This window comes from Oncorhynchus masou, chromosome 31 (genome assembly GCF_036934945.1).
Source record: "Oncorhynchus masou masou isolate Uvic2021 chromosome 31, UVic_Omas_1.1, whole genome shotgun sequence".
NCBI classification, from domain to species: Eukaryota; Metazoa; Chordata; class Actinopteri; order Salmoniformes; family Salmonidae; genus Oncorhynchus; species Oncorhynchus masou.
In genome coordinates this window covers 4,321,823-4,343,524 of record NC_088242.1, presented here as the reverse complement: position 1 = coordinate 4,343,524, position 21,702 = coordinate 4,321,823, and the positions used below count along the sequence as shown (strand labels likewise).

Here is a 21,702-nt window from a genome sequence, read left to right as displayed (position 1 = left end):
TCCCTCCCTCCTCAGCTGACACTTCCCTCCCTCCTCATCGTCTCTCCTTCCCTCCCTCCTCAGTCTCTCTCAGTCCCTACCTCCACATGGATCTCTCTAGCTCCTTAGCTAGCTGCTGGGCATCTACGTTCCTTCTCTCCCTCGATCATCTCTCCTCCTCCGTTGATCAACATCTCGGCTCTCTCCTTCCCTAAGAAGAAATTCTAAGATAAGTCCCTCCTCAAACTCTGTTGTACTCCCTCCACATCTTTCTCTCTCATTCCCTCCCTCCTCATCTCTCTCCTTCCCTCCCTCCTCATCTCTCTCCTTCCCTCCCTCCCCATCTCTCTCTCCTTCCCTCCCTCCACATCTCTCTCTCCTTCCCTCCCTCCACATCTCTCTCTCCTTCTCTCCCTCCTCATCTCTCCTCCTCCGTCCCTACCTCCACATCTCTCTCTCCTTCCCTCCCTCCACATCTCACTCTCCTTCTCTCCCTCCTCATCTCTCCTCCTCCATCCCTACCTCCACATCTCTCTCTCCTTCCCTCCCTCCACATCTCTCTCTCCTTCTCTCCCTCCTCATCTCTCCTCCTCCGTCCCTACCTCCACATCTCTCTCTCCTCCTCCCTCCACATCTGTCTCTCCGTCCCTCCCTCCACATCTCTCTCTCCTTCCCTTCCTCCACATCTCTCTCTGTCCCTCCACATCTCTCTCTTCTTCCCTCCCTCCACATCTCTCTCTCCTTCTGTCCCTCCTCATCTCTCCTCCTCCGTCCCTACCTCCACATCTCTCTCTCCTTCCCTCCCTCCACATCTCTCTCTCCGTCCCTACCTCCATATCTCTCTCTCCTTCACTCCCTCCTCATATCTCCTCTTGTTTCTCTCTTTATCTTTATAAGGGTAAAACCTCCAATCCCCTCCTCTCTTCCTTTCCCTCCCTCTGCCAAGGCAATGAACATAGTTCTCTCTTCCTTTCCCTCCCTCTGCCAAGGCAATGAACATAGTTCTCTCTTCCTTTCCCTCCCTCTGCCAAGGCAATGAACATAGTTTCTTCTCTTCCTTTCCCTCCCTCTGCCAAGGCAATGAACATAGTTCTCTCTTCCTTTCCCTCCCTCTGCCAAGGCAATGAACATAGTTCTCTCTTCCTTTCCCTCCCTCTGCCAAGGCAATGAACATAGTTCTCTCTTCCTTTCCCTCCCTCTGCCAAGGCAATGAACATAGTTCTCTCTTCCTTTCCCTCCCTCTGCCAAGGCAATGAACATAGTTCTCCCTTCCTCTCTTCCTTTCCCTCCCTCTGCCAAGACAATGAACATAGTTCTCTCTTCCTTTCCCTCCCTCTGCCAAGGCAATGAACATAGTTCTCTCTTCCTTTCCCTCCCTCTGCCAAGACAATGAACATAGTTATCTTTTCCTTTCCCTCCCTCTGCCAAGGCAATGAACATAGTTCTCCTTCCTCTCTTCCTTTCCCTCCCTCTGCCAAGACAATGAACATAGTTCTCTCTTCCTTTCCCTCCCTCTGCCAAGGCAATGAACATAGTTCTCTCTTCCTTTCCCTCCCTCTGCCAAGGCAATGAACATAGTTCTCTCTTCCTTTCCCTCCCTCTGCCAAGACAATGAACATAGTTCTCTCTTCCTTTCCCTCCCTCTGCCAAGACAATGAACATAGTTCTCTCTTCCTTTCCCTCCCTCTGCCAAGGCAATGAACATAGTTCTCCCTTCCTCTCTTCCTTTCCCTCCCTCTGCCAAGGCAATGAACATAGTTCTCTCTTCCTTTCCCTCCCTCTGCCAAGGCAATGAACATAGTTCTCTCTTCCTTTCCCTCCCTCTGCCAAGACAATGAACATAGTTCTCTCTTCCTTTCCCTCCCTCTGCCAAGACAATGAACATAGTTCTCTCTTCCTTTCCCTCCCTCTGCCAAGGCAATGAACATAGTTCTCTCTTCCTTTCCCTCCCTCTGCCAAGGCAATGAACATAGTTCTCTCTTCCTTTCCCTCCCTCTGCCAAGGCAATGAACACAGCGTCATTTTCTGACTGTGGTTTACACACACAACACACCTGTAAGGGTCAGAATATCCTCCAGAGATGGACAGTAATTTCTCTCACATGATTTTACAAATGATTTTTCAAATGTATTTTAATTACATCTGAGTATTTTGTATGTTGTTTTACACTGGGCTGAACGACACGCCAATGTATTTTGGAACAAGATACTTTCGAAAGCTGTAATTTATATTTTCAAAATACAAAATAATGTTCTGTGCCATTTCTTTATTGCGGTTCACAACACCCTTTCATCCTACATTTGTATCAGAAGTCTGAAGTGTGGTAATGATAAGACCGTCTGCTAAAGGAACAAAATATAAGTGTATATGTATAAATGAACACTTGCAAAGCATGCTGAGTATTATTCTAATGAGCTCTGCCCCTAAACAAGGCCAATAATAATACCCAGTGTGCTTTGCAATTGTTCATTTTCACATATACATTTACATTTTGTTCATTTAGGGGGATGATCTTAGTGAATTCAACTAAGGTAGATAAACAACACCAGCACACACACACCAGCACACACACACACACACACACACACACACACACACACACACACACACACACACACCAGCACACACACACACACACACACACACACACACACACACACACACACACACACACACACACACACGAGGCAGGCGGGTCAAGGGTAGCTTCATTTTCTTATTGAATTCAACTAAATAAACAACACATTTCACTTCACGTTTCTGTAACTTTTACTGGGAATGTTATTGATTGACCGGCTACTTGCAAATGTATTTTTTTTAAACATATATTTTAATAACCTACAATAATTTGCAAAAGTATTTTACATTTTATTTTGATACGTTGGTCTTCAGGGTATTTTGTAATTTATCCCTGATGTCATCTCCTTTTCTTCCACTCCCCCTAGTGGCCAAACTTAGAGAGAGAGAGAGAGAGAGAGAGAGAGAGAGAGAGAGAGAGAGAGAGAGGGAGAGAGAGAGAGAGAGAGAGATAGAGTGAGAGTGAGAGTGAGAGAGAGAGAGAGAGAGATAATATCATCATCTTGGTTCCAGCCAAGAACTCACAAAATGGAACAAACACCAAATTGAGACTCAGAATTCTACAAAAATATCCTCCGTGTAAATCACCAAATAATGCATGCAGAGCAGAATTAGGACGATACCTGCTAATTATCAAAATCCAGAAGAGAGTTGTTACATTCTACAACATGAACACAAACAGAGCCCTCAGAGCCCCAGGACAACAACACAATTAGACCCAACCAAATCATGAGAAAACAAAAAGATAATTACTTGACACATTGGAAAGAATTAACAGAAAAACAGAGCAAACAAGAATGTTATTTGGCCCTAAACAGAGAGTACACAGTGGCAGAATACCTGACTGACCCAAATTTAAGGAAAGCTTTGACTATGTACAGACTCAGTGAGCATAGCCTTGCTATTGAGAAAGGCCGCCATAGGCAGACATGGCTCTCAAGAGAAGACAGGCTATGTGCACACTGCCCACAAAATGAGGTGGAAACTGAGCTGCACTTCCTAACCTCCTGCCCAATGTATGACCATATTAGAGACACATATTTCCCTCAGATTACACAGATCAACAAAGAATTTGAAAACAAACCCAATTTTCATCATCATTGCCATCACAGCAGCAATATTTGTGACCTGTTGCCATGAGAAAAGGGCAACCAGTGAAGAACAAACACCATTGTAAATACAACCCATATTTATGCTTATTTATTTTATCTTGTGTCCTTTAACCATTTGTACACTGTACATAGCTCCACTTCCTAACCTCAATGTATGACCATATTAGGTTCTACTATTATTTCCCTCATATTACACAGCTCCACTTCCTAACCTCAATGTATGACCATATTAGGTTCTACTATTATTTCCCCAGACTACACATCTCCACTAACCTCAATGTATGACCATATTAGGTTCTACTATTACAGATTACACATCTCCAACCTCAATGTATGACCATATTAGGTTTCTACTATTATTTAACCTCCTCATATTACACATCTCCACTTCCTAACCTCAATGTATGACCATATTAGGTTCTACTCCACTTCCTAACCTCAATTATGACCATATTAGGTTCCTCAGATTACACAGCTCCACTTCCTAACCTCAATGTATGACCATATTAGGTTCTACTATTATTTCCTTCAGATTACACAGATTATTTATTTTCCCTTTTGTACTTGAACTATTTGCACATAATATGACATTTGAAATGTCTATATTCTTTTGGAACCTTTGTGAGTGTAAAAAGTACTGTCAAGTTGTTTTGCTCATTACACTTTTGTTTATAATCTACTTCACTTGCTTTGGAAAATGTTAACATGTGTTTCCCATGCCAATAAAGCCCCTTGAATTGAATTGAGAGAGGGAGAGACAGGGAGCGAGAGAGAGAGGGGCAAAGGGGAACAGGGAGCAAGCAGGAGAGAGAGAAAGAGTGAGTGAAAGAGAGCGAGCGAGGCCCCTCCCCAAGTTGAAATCTATCCAGCTCTATGGATGCAGGGCTAGAGGATGATGTAAATTCACACTTGTAGTGCGCTCTGCCCAAGCGATCTGTCCTGCCTGTAATACGTTCCTGGGTTCCTTACCACAGCCAGAAGACTGGAGTGTCTTTTCACGACCAGTAAACCAGACCAGTGCTGCTGCTTCAGTCTACAGAACGGATACCATTCGGTTGGGGTTCAAGACTGGGCTTTTTGGATCTGAAGATATTCTCTATTGGAATATATTCGGACTTTTCTGTTTGCTTTTCTAGCGAGGATATTTATTTTGTGTTTTGTTTTTTCTTTCCTTTTTGTGTGTGTGTTGATTCAAGAGGTAAGTGTATTTTATTTAATGCAGAGGTTATTTTCCCTATCGCTCTTTATTTTCCTGTATCCCTCCCCCCTTTTTTCTAAGGAAGGAAATAGAAAAGTGAGCAGATTTGAAGGAATCTATTTCTGGTGATTTCAAATGAGGACATGTTTCTACATTTCCATCATCAAGTTATTCTGCAGCTCCGTTTTAATTCCTTCGTCAATAGGTTATAGGTTTTCAATCACAATCAAATGTTTTTTTAATTATCTTTTTTTTTAGTTGAAGGTGAGAGAGTAAAGCGTTTTACACCAAATCACAGAAAAAAAATGAAATAATAATATATTTATAAATAATATAATTCAATCACAAAGAGCTCATAACAGCAACATGAAGTTGGTTCTGAAAAGAGTTAAAAAAATGTTCGTAATATTTCATTTTAGATCTATAGATAAAATAAATAAAAAAATACTATTCCTCACTATTCTTCATTTTAATAATACACTACCTGACTTTCCAATAGCCTACACAAAGACTACTTTTACTAGACGTGTATTTACGTGCAGCTTCGCCGACGAAACGTTCGGAGAGAAAGTAGCAGCTCTGGTGGCAATGCAGCATTGTTCTCCGTCTGTCCCTCTGTCCGCATTGCAAGTACCAAACACAGAGACCCACTCCCCAATGCCGCTCCGATAACGGCTCGCCGACTGGAAACGCTCCAACTCCCCAGCGGAGGGGGAACAACAGGGATCTTACCCTCCCTTATTCACTGCGATATATTTAACATTCCTCATGGATAGCCTACTGAGGGATAGATACCGAGGGCGCAGAGAGAATATCATTCATCGTGGAGATGGAAATACATAAAACACTAATCGCGGTCTAAGCAACTAAGCCTCTTGTCGGCAGGAAGCTTTGGAGGAGCTGGAAGACACCCCGGTGAGTGTCTGACATTCCTACGTTGATCCGGGAGAGAGGGAGAGCGGAGGTTTGACACTGAGGGCAGATGAACCGGTGGGAAAACTCCGCGAAATGCATCTCTCCCTGCCGGTGGGTGTTTGTTTCCCCTCTGCTCTCCTCCTACAGCCACAACAAGCTCAGCGCCAAGGTTCAGCTCCCCTGTTCACTTTAGGGGGGGGGGTTGCCTGTGTGTGTTTTCACCACAAAGGAGGTTAGGGGGTCCAACGCCTAGTTTTGATTTACATTTGGTTGAGTTGTCTATAAATGGGAATCTAACGTGATATCAACCAAAAATGTCACCCTCTCATTGGATTTAGGTTAAAAGTTGGGTGAAAAAAATAGGAAATTCCCTTTTTGAATTAAAAGTGAATTACTTTTTGCAAATCCTATCCGTTTTCGACGTCGATTCAACGTCATCACATTTTGTTTGTTTGTTGTTGATGGTTCAAATGACGTGTGAACAGCATTGATTCAACCCGGTTTTGACCAGTGGGGAAGCCCCGAAGCAAGCCACGTTTTGATGTGTGGTGTGTTCCTCTCCGCATGCCATTCATTGCCACATACCCGGAGCGCTCTCATATCGCATCTCGCAGTGGATCTCTCTCCAGCCTACCAGCCCACTCAAACAACGCACAACGATTTTCACGCCGACCTCCATTTCGTATAATACTCTATAAAATAGTGATAAACTAGTGGCAATATAATAACTCGTTCATGACCCGATCAATCACTCATTAAGATAATGATCTACAGCCTCCGGTATCCATAAGTGTCCAGCGGGAAAAAGCCGTTGAGATGATAACACTTGTATTACCTGATAGATGCGATGACATTTTTTTTTATTTACCTCGGCAAGTCAGGTAAGAACAAAGTCTTATTTTCAATGACAGCCTACCAGGGAACAGTGGGTTAACTGCATTGTTCAGGGGCAGAATTATTTTTTTTACCTTGTCAGCTCAGGGATTTGAACTTGTCAGCTTCCTGTTACTAGATCAACACTCCAACCACTAGGCCACCTGTCCCTAACCACAAGGCTACCTGCTCTAACCACTGGGCCACCTGTCTCTAACCACTTGGCCATCTGTCTCTAACCATTTGGCCACCTGTCTCTAACCATTTGGCCACCTGTCTCTAACCACTAGGCTACCTGTCTCTAACCACTAGGCTACCTGTCTCTAACCACTAACCCACCTGTCTCTAACCATTTGGCCACCTGTCTCTAACCACTAGGCTACCTGTCTCTAACCACTAGGCCACCTGTCTCTAACCACAAGACTACCTGTCTCTAACCACTAACCCACCTGTCTCTAACCATTTGGCCACCTGTCTCTAACCACTAGGCTACCTGTCTCTTACCACTAGGCTACCTGCTCTGACCACTAGGCAACATGTCTCTTACCACTAGGCTACCTGCTCTAACCACTCGGCTACCTGACTCTAACCACTAGGCTACCTGTCTCTAACCACTAGGCCACCTGTCTCTAACCACTAAGCCACCTGTCTCTAACCATTTGGCCACCTGTCTCTAACCATTTGGCCACCTGTCTCTAACCACTAGGCTACCTGTCTCTAACCACTAGGCTACCTGTCTCTAACCACTAACCCACCTGTCTCTAACCATTTGGCCACCTGTCTCTAACCACTAGGCTACCTGTCTCTAACCACTAGGCCACCTGTCTCTAACCACAAGACTACCTGTCTCTAACCACTAACCCACCTGTCTCTAACCATTTGGCCACCTGTCTCTAACCACTAGGCTACCTGTCTCTTACCACTAGGCTACCTGCTCTGACCACTAGGCAACATGTCTCTTACCACTAGGCTACCTGCTCTAACCACTCGGCTACCTGACTCTAACCACTAGGCTACCTGTCTCTAACCACTCGGCTACCTGACTCTAACCACTAGGCTACCTGCTCTGACCACTAGGCTACCTGTCTCTAATGACTCGGCTAAGTGTCTCTAACCACTAGGCTACCTGCTCTGACCACTAGGCTACCTGTCTCTAACCACTAGGCTACCTGCTCTAACCACTAGGCTACCTGCTCTGACCACTAGGCTACCTGTCTCTAACCAGTAGGCTACCTGCTCTGACCACTAGGCTACCTGTCTCTAACCACTAGGCTACCTGCTCTGACCACTAGGCTACCTGTCTCTAACCACTAGGCTACCTGCTCTAACCACTAGGCTACCTGTCTCTAACCACTAGGCTACCTGTCTCTAACCACTAGGCTACCTGCTCTAAGCACTAGGCTACCTGTCTCTAACCACTAGGCTACCTGCTATAACCACTAGGCTACCAGCTCTAACCACTAGGCTACCTGCTCTAACCACTCGGCTACCTGTCTCTAACCACTAGGCTACCTGCTCTAACCACTAGGCTACCTGCTCTAACCACTAGGCTACCTGTCTCTAACCACTAGGCTACCTGCTCTAACCACTAGGCTACCTGTCTCTAACCACTAGGCTACCTGCTCTAACCACTAGGCTACCTGTCTCTAACCACTAGGCTACATGTCTCTAACCACTAGGCAACATGCTCTAACCACTAGGCTACCTGTCTCTAACCACTAGACTACCTGCTCTAAGCACTAGGCTACCTGTCTCTAACCACTAGGCTACCTGTCTCTAACCACCAGGCTACCTGCTCTGGCCACTAGGCCACCTGTCTCTAACCACTAGGCTACCTGCTCTAACCACTAGGCTACCTGTCTCTAACCACTAGGCTACCTGCTCTAACCACTAGGCTACCTGTCTCTAACCACTAGGCTACCTGTCTCTAACCATTAGGCTACCTGTCTCTAACCACTAGACTACTTGCTCTAACCACTAGGCGACCTGTCTCTAACCACTAGGCTACCTGTCTCTAACCACTAGGCTACCTGTCTCTAACCACTAGGCTACCTGTCTCTAACCACTAGGCTACCTGTCTCTAACCACTAGGCTACCTGTCTCTAACCACTAGGCTACTTGTCTCTAACCACTAGGCTACCTGTCTCTGACCACTAGGCTACCTGCTCTAACCACTAGGCTACCTGTCTCTAACCACTAGGCTACCTGCTCTGACCACTAGGCTACCTGTCTCTAACCACTAGGCTACCTGTCTCTAACCACTAGGCTACCTGTCTCTAACCACTAGGCTACCTGTCTCTAACCACTAGGCTACCTGTCTCTAACCACTAGGCTACCTGTCTCTGACCACTAGGCTACCTGTCTCTGACCACTAGGCTACCTGTCTCTAACCACTAGGCTACCTGTATCTAACCACTAGGCTACCTGTCTCTAACCACTAGGCTACCTGTCTCTAACCACTAGGCTACCTGTCTCTAACCACTAGGCTACCTGTCTCTAACCACTAGGATACCTGTCTCTAACCACTAGGCTACCTGTCTCTAACCACTAGGCTACCTGTTTCTAACCACTAGGCTACCTGTCTCTAACCACTAGGATACCTGTCTCTAACCACTAGGCTACCTGTCTCTAACCACTAGGCTACCTATCTCTAACCACTAGGCTACCTGTCTCTAACCACTAGGCTACCTGTCTCTAACCACTAGGATACCTGTCTCTAACCACTAAGCCACCTGTCTCTAACCACTAGGCTACCTGTCTCTAACCACTAGGCTACCTGTCTCTAACCACTAGGTTACCTGTCTCTGACCACTAGGCTACCTGTCTCTAACCACTAGGCTACCTGTCTCTAACCACTAGGCTACCTGTCTCTAACCACTAGGTTACCTGTCTCTAACCACTAGGCTACCTGTCTCTAACCACTAGGTTACCTGTCTCTGACCACTAGGCTACCTGTCTCTAACCACTAGGCTACCTGTCTCTGACCACTAGGCTACCTGTCTCTAACCACTAGGCTACCTGTCTCTAACCACTAGGCTACCTGTCTCTGACCACTAGGCTACCTGTCTCTAACCACTAGGCTACCTGTCTCTAACCACTAGGCTACCTGTCTCTAACCACTAGGCTACCTGTCTCTAACCACTAGGCTACCTGTCTCTAACCACTAGGCTACCTGTCTCTAACCACTAGGCTACCTGTCTCCAACCACTAGGCGACCCTGCCCCTCCGTATGTTTACAGTTTTACATTAAAGCAGATTCCCCCACTAACGGTAAACCATTAACATAATGTATGTAGCGTGACCATTAGCTAGATGATGCGCAGTCCGTGTGAATGCAAAATACCCCGTTAATTGGCATTTTCTCTTTTTCCTCCAGATTATCATAATAAGGATATAGGCTGTATATCTAACATGGTCAAATAATCAAATATTACCACAAGGTGACTGAACCCGAGCGTTCTGCCTAACCTACTAAATATGTAGGTTCCCTGATCAGATAATAAGAATTTGTATTGGCTCTTTATCTCATATGATCAAATACTTCACGTGATGGTAATATCACAAGGCTACTTGAAAGGAATGTTACGTTTCCTCTCCTTCGATCAAAGTTGTTCAAATGTGTGTATTGAAGGTCATTGGGGATATTTGCTAACAGCCATCTAGGGCAGCAATCCACATGCTTGTGTAGTAGGAGTATAGACCTATGGGAGTGATGAAATAAACTCAGCCATTGATCTTGGTGATTGGTGTTAAAAGGCCCCAATCCACTATTTGGGGCAGATAAACATGAGAAAAAAATAGGGCATCAATTCAACAACGTCGAGGCTTATGGTTTCACTATACACCCTGATTACACATATACAAGGATGTTTTTGATAGGTAACCTCACTGCAATATCCAATGGCTTGATTTCAACAGTCTACACCAGAGCATTCTATTTAACAACACATGGTTCTGGGCTCGACTCATGAAAGCATATCTTGAAAGGTACCTTTAATGACTGATTAAAAATAAGTGTAGCAAACGAGCTATTGACATTGAGCTATTGTACAGTTGGGAGATAGACAGTGGAATACATAGGCTGGTCTATTTACATCAGTTGGTCAGACAGGGTAGGGGGACAGAGCTACACAAAACAGGTGCTATCAAGAACCTTACATATTTCTTCGGTTCTCCCCTTTGAAGAACCCCTTTTTGCGTCCAGATAAAACCCTTTTTGCTTCTGGATAAAACCCCTTTGGTTCCAGGTAGAACCCTTTTGGTTCCAGTTAGAACCCTTTTGGTTCCAGATAAAAAAAACATTTTGGTTCCAGGTAGAACCCGTTTGGTTCCAGATAGAGCGCTTTTGGTTCCAGGTAGAACCCTTTTGGTTCCAGGTAGAACCGTTTTGGTTCCAGGTAGAACCCTTGTGGTTCCAGATAGAGCTCTTTTGGTTCCGTGTTCCAAAAGGTTTTAACCTGGAACCACCAAAAAGGAGTCTCCTCTTGGGGCCCCCAAGTGGCGCAGGGGTATAAGGCACTGCACCTCAGTGTTAGAGGTATCAATACAGACACCCTGGGTCAAATCCAGGCTGTTTCACAACCAGATGTGATTTGGAGTCCCATAGGTCAGGGCACAATTGGAACAGAGTCATCCAGGGTAGGCCATCATTGTAAATATTAATTTGTTCCGAACTGAATTACCTAGTTAAATAAAAAAAACTGGGGACAGCCAACAATTCCATTTTTTTTGTTCTGCTGTGTGGACCTCCGCAGGGCAAAGTCACTGGTCAATTGGTTTTCACAGAGAAGAACCTCCATTGCTGGAGTCTACTAGGTTACCAGGTATACAGACGTGTCATCTAGACAAAGGACTGAGAATAATATCCATAACATAACTATAGTGAGCAACATAGAGAGAAGGAGACTGAAGGGAACTATAGTGAGCAACATAGAGAGAAGGAGACCTTTGCAACATAGAGACAAGGAGATCTATAGTGAGGCAGTAGACTGAAGGGTATAGTGAGCAACATAGAGAGAAGAGACTGAAGGGAACTATAGTGAGCAACATAGAGAGAAGGAGACTCTTTACAACATTGGAGGGGTGAGCAACATAATTCATAGAGAGAAGGAGATTTGAAGGGAACTATAGTGAGCAACATCCTATAGTGAGTGACAAAGAGAGAAGGAGACTGGAGGGAATTAAACAAATAGAGAGAAGGGGACTGAAGGGAACTATAGTGAGCAACATAGAGACAAGGAGCCTAACTATAGTGAGCAACATAGAGAGAAGGAGACTGAAGGGAACTATATGAGCAACATAGAGAGAAGGAGAGAAGGGAACTATAGTGAGCAACATAGAGAGAAGGAGACTGGAGGGAATTATAGTGAGCAGACATATAGTGAGCAACATAGAGAGAAGGAGACTGGAGGGAATTATAGTGAGCAACATAGAGAGAAGGAGACTGAAGGGAACTATAGTGAGCAACATAGAGAGAAGGAGACTGAAGGGAACTATAGTGAGCAACATAGAGAGAAGGAGACTGAAGGGAACTATAGTGAGCAACATAGAGAGAAGGAGACTGAAGGGAACTATAGTGAGCAACATAGAGAGAAGGAGACTGAAGGGAACTATAGTGAGTGACATAGAGAGAAGACTGAAGGGAATTATAGTGAGCAACATAGAGAGAAGGAGACTGAAGGGAACTATAGTGAGCAACATAGAGAGAAGGAGACTGGAGGGAACTATAGTGAGCAACATAGAGAGAAGGAGACTGGAGGGAATTATAGTGAGCAACATAGAGAGAAGGAGACTGGAGGGAATTATAGTGAGCAACATAGAGAGAAGGAGACTGGAGGGAACTATAGTGAGTGAAGGGAAGAGGAGGATAAGGATAAAAGAAAGGAAATGAGCTTTTCCTCTTGTTTGCTTGAGTCCAACATGGAAACTAGGCCTAAAAGGCCTCCAGTGTAATAAGCTAAACTCACCACCCTGGCCGTTCATGCCAAGCCTGCTCTCCTTCAGAACAGTGGTCTCTCCAATACCTTGGCAGGTGATACAGCCCAGACAGCCAAGCACCAGTCCATTGACACACACACACACACACACACACACACACACACACACACACACACACACACACACACACACACACACACACACACACACACACACACACACACACACACACACACACACACACACACACACACACACACACACACGGCTAGTTCGTCTCATCTTGCAGTGCCTACCACCCCCATGTGGTAAAAAGCATGCAGCTGCTACAAGCAACAGAGCCATCTCTCCTTCCTTTCATAGAATTGCAATGGCGAGGCCCCCGTCTTCCACAGACCTCTCTCCCTCTCTCTCTCTCTCTCTCTCTCTCTCTGTCTCTCTCTCTCTCTCTCTCTGTCTCTCTCTCTGTCTCTCTCTCTCTCTCTCTCTCTCTCTCTCTCTCTCTCTCTCTCTCTCTCTCTCGCTTGTGCCAGCAACAGTAATCTGTTCATCCCAGCCAACAGTAGAGAGGCTACACACCAAAACCAAACTATGATATATTCTCTCTCTGAAATGCAACCTGCCAGTGTCCCTGTCCCTCCCTGTGAATTCAGATGCCTTCATGAATGTTCTTTCTTGTCTTGGTAAGACCCAGTATGTCTCAGTAGACCTGGGTAAGACCCAGGGGTTCAGTAGACCTGGGTAAGACCCAGTATGTCTCAGTAGACCTGGGTAAGACCCAGGGGATTCCAGTAGACCTGGGTAAGACCCAGTATGTCTCAGTAGGCCTGGGTAAGACCCAGGGGGTTCCAGTAGACCTGGGTAAGACCCAGTATGTCTCAGTAGGCCTGGGTAAGACCCAGTATGTCTCAGTAGGCCTGGGTAAGACCCAGGGGGTCCCAGTAGACCTGGGTAAGACCCAGGGGATTCCAGTAGACCTGGGTAAGACCCAGTATGTCTCAGTAAGCCTGGGTAAGACCCAGGGGGTCCCATAAGACCTGGGTAAGACCCAGGGGGTTCCAGTAGACCTGGGTAAGACCCAGTATATCTCAGTAGACCTGGGTAAGACCCAGGGGGTCCCATTAGACCTGGGTTAGACCCAGGGGGTTCCAGTAGACCTGGGTAAGACCCAGTATGTCTCAGTAGGCCTGGGTAAGACCCAGTATGTCTCAGTAAACCTGGGTAAGACCCAGGGGGTCCCAGTAGACCCACAGTAGGACCTATGCAACCCTTCTTACTCACTCTCTCTCATTCTCTCTTTTTCTCTTTCTCTCTCAACAACTTAGAATAGTGACAAATGTAGACAGTTGGTGAAGGTGCCTGGGGCTAAAGTAACAATCTATTATTTATCCTAAAGAATAAAAAATCTGTTCTTCTGAAATAAAAGCCAGAAGAAGAAAGGAAACAAAATCAAAAACAGTCTACATTCTAAAATAAATTATACTGGGAATTCTAAGACTAAATTATATTATAGTTGTGGTTCCTTTTGCCTAAACTGGATAGATATCGTCCTAGATGTAAAATAGATAGATATCTTCCTAGATGTAAAAAGCATAGATATGTTCCTAGATGTAAAATGGAAGACTCAGCATCAGTTGTAAGCTGACTAGTTGAAGACCACCATGAGGTATTACCACAATATGCTATGCATGTATTTGCTGTGAAATTTTTGTGCATCTCAAACGGCACTAGATTCCCTATATACCCCACTTCTGAACAGTGCCCATAGGGCTCTAGTGCACTAAATATGGAATATGATACTATTTGGGATGCAGGCCTTGTTATTCCAGAGTTAAAGTGTACTTAGGCGTGTTGATCTCTTTTGCTATAAGTCATCACTGTCCTGTGGCTATAAGCTATAGCTATCACTGTCCTGTGGCTATAAGCTATAAGCTATCCCTGTCCTGTGGCTATAAGCTATAAGCTATCACTGTCCTGTGGCTATAAGCTATATGCTATCACTGTCCTGTGGCTATTAGCTATAAGCTATCACTGTCCTGTGGCTATAAGCTATACGCTATCACTGTCCTGTGGCTATTAGCTATAAGCTATCACTGTCCTGTGGCTATACACTATCCCTGTCCTGTGGCTATAAGCTATAAGCTATCCCTGTCCTGTGGCTATAAGCTATAAGCTATCACTGTCCTGTGGCTATAAGCTATCCCTGTCCTGTGGCTATAAGCTATAAGCTATCACTGTCCTGTCGCTATTCGCTATATGCTATCACTGTCCTGTGGCTATACGCTATAAGCTATCACTGTCCTGTGGCTATAAGCTATACGCTATCACTGTCCTGTCGCTTTAAGCTATCCCTGTCCTGTGGCTATAAGCTATAAGCTATCACTGTCCTGTCGCTATAAGCTATCACTGTCCTGTCGCTATAAGCTATCCCTGTCCTGTCACTATTCGCTATACACTATCCCTGTCCTGTGGCTATAAGCTATAAGCTATCCCTGTCCTGTGGCTATAAGCTATCACTGTCCTGTGGCTATAAGCTATAGCTATCCCTGTCCTGTGGCTATAAGCTATCACTGTCCTGTGGCTATAAGCTATAGCTATCCCTGTCCTGTGGCTATAAGCTATAAGCTATCCCTGTCCTGTGGCTATTAGCTATAAGCTATCACTGTCCTGTGGCTATAAGCTATAAGCTATCCCTGTCCTGTGGCTATAAGCTATACGCTATCACTGTCCTGTGGCTATAAGCTATCCCTGTCCTGTGGCTATAAGCTATAAGCTATCACTGTCCTGTGGCTATAAGCTATCACTGTCCTGTGGCTATACGCTATAAGCTATCACTGTCCTGTGGCTATACGCTATAAGCTATCCCTGTCCTGTGGCTATAAGCTATCACTGTCCTGTGGCTATACGCTATAAGCTATCCCTGTCCTGTGGCTATAAGCTATCACTGTCCTGTGGCTATACGCTATAAGCTATCCCTGTCCTGTGGCTATAAGCTATCACTGTCCTGTGGCTATACGCTCTAAGCTATCACTGTCCTGTGGCTATAAGCTATCCCTGTCCTGTGGCTATACGCTATAAGCTATCACTGTCCTGTGGCTATAAGCTATACACTATCCCTGTCCTGTGGCTTTGTGTTTGTCCCTCACGCTCTCATTCCCTCTTCCTAAAGGTAATTAGCTGGAGTTAACAGTGTGTGTGTGTGTGTGTGTGTGTGTGTGTGTGTGTGTGTGTGTGTGTGTGTGTGTGTGTGTGTGTGTGTGTGTGTGTGTGTGTGTGTGTGTGTGTGTGTGTGTGTGTGTGTGTGTGTGTGCGTGTGTGTGTGTCTGTGTGTGTGTGTGCGTGTGTGTGTGTCTGTGTGTGTCTGTGTTTGTGTACCAGGATTCTCAATTTAACACTGCTAGTCCAGACTAAATGGAGCACAAGTCTGTTTCGTCGTGTTTCGGAAAATCTCCTGCCATCTGCAGGAGGAGCTTCTTAGTGTGACAGGGAGAGAAATCCATCATCCCCCCAAAAAAACATTAAATCAATTGACTAAAACATTTAAACTCCTAATCCAAACCTGTGGACATATCCAACATTTTTGCCTTGTAATGAACAATAGAGTTCGGCCACTCGTTGAGAAACCAGGTGAACGTGTTTAAAAACAGCCAGCCAGACCAGAGATATATATATAGACCAGAGAGCTTGTATCTCTCTGTACCGTGAAGGATAGGTCCCCTACTGGGGAACACTAACGGTAAGAGGTGGGAACAATTCACTATTACTCAAGTCACAAGGTTCAAGTCTGAAATCGAGTCCCAAGTAGAATTGGTCAAGACTCCAGTCAAGTCTAAGTCGGGGATTCTAACAGCAAGTCAAGTCGAGTCACAACTTTTCAAGTCAAGTCGAGTCTCAAGTTTTCAAGTCAACTTGAGTCACAAGTTTTCAAGTCAACTTGAGTCACAAGTTTTCAAGTCAAGTCGAGTCACAAGTTTTCAAGTCAAGTCAAGTAAAAAAACTAAATCTATACATGCAACGACTTGTTCAACTTCAAATCTTTGTCTATTTATTATTGCTACCAGACAATCCTTTTAATTATTTGGTCTACAACACATTTTGATTAACCTATGTAACTGTAAAATAGGGACCATGTAACATTGGCAAGGACATGAAACCAGCAGAAGGCAAGTTGACGTGCTCAGAGTGTACATTTTTTACAGGCCTTGGTGATCCGATGGTGAAAGAGCCACATCATACAACATATACGTATTAGATTGACCAAATATACAAGGGCAATAAACCCAAAAGAAATAGCCTCTGTATCAGACTTAACCTGTCTTAACCTGTCTTATCCTGTCTTAACCTGTTGTATGTCGTAACATAGGTCGAAGGCAAGACTGTACAGCCTCCCCTTGAGAAACCAAATGTAACCTGTCTTAACCTGTCTTAACCTGTCTTATCAGGAGCTCAAACAGGTAGGCCTATATAATATTTGTAAGTCGCTCTGGATAAGAGCGTCTGCTAAATGACTTAAATGTAAATGTAAATATTAACTTGACCACCCTGGACCATACAATTACCCAATTAGCAATTACAACCAATTAGCAATTACAACCAATAAACTGGTTGTACAATGTAAAAGGCGACGTCCACATCCATTGGTACCTTCGTATCAATCAGACGTGATGATTATTCAACACCATGGAACATTCATTTCATCATTATTTAACCAGACAAGTCAGTTAAAAAAAATTTGTTCAGGGGCAGAATGACAAATTTATATCTTGTCAGCTTGGGGATTTAAACTTGAAACTCTTTACAGTTACTAGTCCAACAGCTCTAACCACTAGGCTACGCTGCCGCCCCTACACTTTAACCACTAGGCTACGCTGCCGCCCCTACACTCTAACCACTAGGCTACGCTGCCGCCCCTACACTCTAACCACTAGGCTACGCTGCCGCCCCTACACTCTAACCACTAGGCTGCGCTGCCGCCCCTACACTCTAACCACTAGGCTACGCTGCCGCCCCTACACTCTATCCACCAGGCTACGCTGCCGCCCCTACACTCTAACCACTAGGCTACCCTGCCGTCCCTACACTCTAACCACTAGGCTACGCTGCCGCCCCTACACTCTAACCACTAGGCTACGCTGCCGCCCCTACACTCTAACCACTAGGCTACGCTGCCGTCCCTACACTCTAACCACTAGTCTACGCTGCCGCCCCAATTTTCTAACTCCAAAGTGTATAGCTCTTTGCCACGTAGCCTATTTCTATACCCACTGAGGCGTGGCCGGACTCCTATTACGCACAACCAGGACGCCAGAGATACGGAACTCCGACATAACCCTTGGAAATAGGAACAAAAAATGAAACCCCTTTAGATTGAACGAAATAAACAGAACTTCTACGTCATGAGTCTTGTGAAAATTTCATGTGCACAATAAACATTGCGTTCACTCAGAGGGTAAGAAACGGTTGGCTAAATTAAAATGTATTGTAGGCCTATCAAAAAAGAAATGAAAGATTATGTTATATATGCAAGCTTCATAAGTAAAATATACATTTCAAGCAATTGTTACATACCAAAATACCAGTAGGCAATGTGCTAGTGATTGTTGCCCCATTGCTGATGAGTTTACAAGGTAAACAGTTGATATTATTGATCGACAAACTGTTTTTGGAGCATCATCCTTATTATTTATTTCCCTATTTGGTATTATAATTGTTTTTATTTAACCTTTATTTAACCAGGCAAGTCAGTTAAGAACAAATTATTATTTTCAATCACGACCTAGGAACAGTGGGTTAATTGTGACTAGGGGGCAGTATTTTTATTTTTGGAAAAATAACGTACCCAAAGTAAACAGGATATTTTGTCAGGACAAGATGCTAGAATATGCATATAATTGACAGCTTAGGATGGAAAACACTCTAAAGTTTCCAAAACTTAAAAAATATTGTCTGTGAGTATACCAGAACTGATATTGAAGGTGAAAGCCTGAGAAAAATCCAATCCGGAAGTGCCTCGTGTTTTGAAAGCTCTGCGTCCCTATTGAGCTGTGAATGCCCTATCAACCAGATTACTTTTTCTACGTATTCCCCAAGGTGTCTACAGCATTGTGACTTAGTGTTACGCATTTATGTTGAAGAATACCCGTAAGCGGCTACATTGTGTAAGTGGTCACCTGATGACTCTCAGAGTGACTCTCGCGTAAATTACAGAGGTAGCCATTATTCCAATCGGTCCTACTGAAAAACCAATTGTCCCGGTGGATATATTATCGAATAGATATTTGAAAAACACCTTGAAGATTATTTATAAACAGCATGTTTCTGTCGATATTATGAAGCTAATTTGGAATATTCTTAGTTTTTTTTGTGACCGTAATTTCCCGTAGATTTCTCAGCAAAACTTGAAGAACAAACAGAGCTATTTTGCCTACAAAAATAATATTTTTGGAAAAAAAGGAACATTGGCTATCTAACTGGGAGTCTCGTGAGTGAAAACATCCGAAGCTCATCAAAGGTAAACGATTTAATTTGATTGCTTTTCTGATTTCCGTGACCAAGTTACCTGCTGCTAGCTGGACAAATTGCTATGCTAGGCTATCGATAAACTTACACAAATGCTTGTCTAGCTTTGGCTGTAAAGCATATTTTGAAAATCTGAGATGACAGGGTGATTAACAAAAGACTAAGCTGTGTCTCAACATATTTCACTTGTGATTTTCATGAATAGGAATATTTTCTAGGAATATTTATGTCCGTTGCGTTATGCTAATTAGTGTCAGTCGATGATTACGCTCCCGCATGTGGGATGGGTGTCACTAGAGGTTTTAACTGCCTTGTTCAGGGGCAGAATGACAGAATTTTACCTTGGTCAGCTCAGGGATTTGATCTATGCAACCTTCACGGTTACGAGTCTAACGCTCTAACTACGGGTCCTGTGTGGCTCAGTCGGTAGAGCATGGCGCTTGCAACGCCAAGCGTCGTGGGTTCGATTCCCGCTGGGACCACCCATATGTAAAAGTAGTGGCCCCAGCCGACTTGTAAGTCGCTTTGGACAAAAGCGTCTGCTAAATGGGATATATTATTATTATTATTATTTACTAGGCTACCCTGCCGCCCCAATTATGTCAATCCTCTCATCCTATATTTGGAAGTTTGAACTGCTATAGCTGAACAGCGAATCAGAAATCTGTTCCCTAGCTCACCACCTGACCTGTTTTGGATTGACAGTTTGCTGGTCCAATCAGAGTGTCGAGTGTGCGTTTCACTAGCCAAGTGAAATGTAACTCCAGTTTACAACTCTGCTAACCATGAAGGATATCCCCTTCTCGGAACTCTAAGCGTGAAGGATAGCCCCTACTCGGGAACACTAAGCGTGAAGGATAGCCCCTACTTGGGAACACTAAGCGTGAAAGATATCCCCTTCTCGGGAACTCTAAGCGTGAAGGATATCCCCTACTTGGGAACACTAAGCGTGAAGGATAGCCCCTACTCGGGAACACTTAGCGTGAAGGATACTCCCTACTCGGGAACACTAAGCGTGAAGGATAGCCCCTACTCGGGAACACTAAGCGTGAAGGATAGCCCCTACTCGGGAACACTAAGCGTGAAGGATAGCCCCTACTTGGGAACACTTAGCGTGAAGGATATCCCCTACTTGGGAACACTTAGCGTGAAGGATACTCCCTACTCGGGAACACTTAGCGTGAAGGATACTCCCTACTCGGGAACACTAAGCGTGAAGGATAGCCCCTACTCGGGAACACTAAGTGTGAAGGATAACCCCTACCTGGAAACACTAAGCGTGAAGGATAGCCCCTACTCGGGAACACTAAGCGTGAAGGATAGCCCCTACTCGGGAACACTAAGCGTGAAGGATAGCCCCTACTCGGGAACACTAAGCGTGAAGGATAGCACCTACTCGGGAACACTAAGCGTGAAGGATAGCCCCTACTTGGGAACACTAAGCGTGAAAGATATTCCCTACTCGGGAACAATGAGCGTGAAAGATATTCCCTACTCGGGAACAATGAGCGTGAAGGATAGCCCCTACTCGGTTAGGAGAATAACACTACTCAACACCACACCACAGAAATGACTTCCAACTCAAGACCCTCCCAGCCACAATAATATTAAACAGTCCACATCACCACCAAAAAAATGTTTCCCTGGTCCTGTGTACATGGTCCTGGTCCTGTGTACATGGACTTACATCAGTCTTACATGACTAACTAGAGTAACCAGTGACTAGAGTAACCAGTAACTAGAGTAACCAGTAACTAGAGTAACCAGTAACTAGAGTAACTATTAACTAGAGTAACCAGTAATCAGTAACTAGAGTTATCAGTGACTAGAGTAACCAGTAACCAGTAACTAGAGTTACCAGTAACTAGAGTAACCACTGACTAGAGTAACCCGTAACCAGTAACAAGAGTAACCAGTAACTATAGTAACCAGTAACTAAAGTAACCAGTAACCAGTAACTTGAATAACCTGTAACTAGAGTAACCAGTAACCAGTAACTAGAGTAACCAGTAACTAGAGTAACCAGTAACTAGAGTAACTAGAGTAACAAGTAACTAGACTAACCAGTAACTAGAGTAACCAGTAATCAGTAACTAGAGTAACCAGTAACTAAACTAACCAGTAACTAGAGTAACCAGTAATCAGTAACTATAGAAACCAGTAACTAGAGTAACCAGTAACCAGTAACTAGAGTAACCAGTAACTAGACTAACAAGTAACTAGAGTAACCAGTAATCAGTAACTAGAGTAACCAGTAATCAGTAACTAGAGTAAGCAGTAACTAGAGTAACCATTAACTAGAGTAACCAGTAATCAGTAACTAGAGTAACCAGTAACTAGAGTAACCAGTAATCAGTAACTAGAGTAACCAGTAACTAGAGTAACCAGTAATCAGTAACTAGACTAACCAGTAACTAAACTAACCAGTAACTAGAGTAACCAGTAACTAAACTAACCAGTAACTAGAGTAACCAGTAATCAGTAACTATAGAAACCAGTAACTAGAGTAACCAGTAACCAGTAACTAGAGTAACCAGTAACTAGACTAACACGTAACTAGAGTAACCAGTAATCAGTAACTAGAGTAACCAG

The 21,702-nt window shown here is 44.3% G+C and overlaps 1 protein-coding gene and 1 long non-coding RNA gene across 2 annotated transcripts in view; one reads left to right on the top strand and one right to left on the bottom strand.

The window, feature by feature from the left end:
• Nucleotides 1-2,639: 2,639 nt before the first annotated feature.
• Nucleotides 2,640-21,702, bottom strand: part of LOC135523364 (uncharacterized) — an 81,674-nt gene continuing 62,611 nt past the window's right edge. The window contains exon 3 of the long non-coding RNA XR_010452822.1: nucleotides 2,640-2,932. This is a non-coding gene — a long non-coding RNA (uncharacterized LOC135523364). The remainder of the gene's footprint in view (nucleotides 2,933-21,702) is intronic.
• LOC135523362 (leucine-rich repeat transmembrane protein FLRT3-like) overlaps nucleotides 4,589-21,702 on the top strand; it is a 43,725-nt gene continuing 26,611 nt past the window's right edge. Inside the window, exon 1 of the mRNA XM_064949986.1 lies at nucleotides 4,589-4,866. The gene's annotated coding sequence lies outside the window, so the exon portion shown is untranslated. The remainder of the gene's footprint in view (nucleotides 4,867-21,702) is intronic.